This window comes from Egretta garzetta, unplaced genomic scaffold (assembly GCF_000687185.1).
Source record: "Egretta garzetta isolate BGI_Z169 unplaced genomic scaffold, ASM68718v1 scaffold775, whole genome shotgun sequence".
NCBI lineage: Eukaryota > Metazoa > Chordata > Aves > Pelecaniformes > Ardeidae > Egretta > Egretta garzetta.
Window position 1 is genome coordinate 624,985 of NW_009259754.1, and position 1,413 is coordinate 626,397.

Genomic DNA, 1,413 nt, shown 5'->3' on the forward strand with positions numbered 1-1,413 from the left:
TCCCGCCGCCGCCGCGGGCAGGGCTGCCCGGCCGCCTCCTCCCCGCTTCTCGCTGCTTCTTTGTAAATTAACGCACGCGAAGCACCCCTGCAGCCGGGAGGAGCCTCACGGAGCGCAAGGCGCCGAGCAAAAGGCGAGGAGATGGGGTAACCGCCGGCCTGGCACCGGGCTGGCCCTGCGGGAGAGGGAGCGTTGCTGGTCTGCGCCTGCTGCGCTCAGGGAAGTGGGACCCCGTAACCAAACCCACTGCACCAGTGAGTGCCCAACTCTTGTCGACAGCCCCCTTGTCGCTGGCATAAATATTGGCTACAAACTGGGACAGAGGTGAAAACAAGAAATCGTTGAAGAATAAAAACCCTTGGTGACAACGTACATTGCAACCCTGAGACGCTGCCAGTCCAGGGCTGCCTCACGTTTCATCACACGCACCTCGGAACGCCACTATTGCCCATGGCATTGTTCTTGTTTAGATCCTTATGTCCTGATGCTCAGAGATGAAGTCAGACAGACAACTGTCATTTTCAGAGTTTTAGTAATATTTTAAAATGAAACCAGAAGGAAAACCTTGTAATTACAGAATTGTGCTTGAGTAATTCCTAATTGTGCCTTGCAAACCCTTCAAGTGTGTGCTGTGAACGACCCTGCGCACAGCGGCAGAGGAAGCTTTGGGCACGGTGAATGGTTAGGCTGACTCCGGAGGGATACTGCGCTTCGGGGTGGCCATCGATCAGGACTCGAGGCTTGTCCTGTGGCTCAACTCCTGGGACACCGCCCCTACCCCTTTCAGAGTTACTTTGTCTGGATGGACTCCCAGCTTTATTTGGGCTTAACACCCTTTGAATGAGATGCGCGGTTCTGCTCCCCCATCCCCGTGGCTCAAAACCATCACAGCAACCCTACAAAACCTTCAGAAGACTCAGCAAGGATAATTAGACACGGAGCATGTGAGGAATGGGTACATGGAGTTGGCGTCTTCAGACCGGAAAAGGGACAGTTCAGAGGGAGAGCTGTAAAATCATAAATGGTGTAGAAAGGACGAATAAAAAGCAACTGTTTTGTATCTGCCGTAGTACGCTGCTTTCATGTCCCCTCATATTTGTGCTGTAAACAAACATGCAAGTGAAAGAAGCTGTTCTTTGCACGGTGCTGTGGGACTCTTCGACAGGACAGGTTGCCAGCTACAACCGTTAATGAAAGGAACAACATTGCTTCCCCCTTTTCCTCTGGAATTACCTACTTCTCAAACTGAGACTGTGCAAATGTTCTGGAAAAAACATTGCTCTCCGTTTGTCCTGAGCTTATGCTCTTACCCAAACGCCCCACGGCTCTGGTAGGGACGTAGTCGCGCACGACACTGACCCAGCACGGCTGTCGCCACGCTTTAAGATGTTTTCCCCCCCCGCCCCGCAGGGC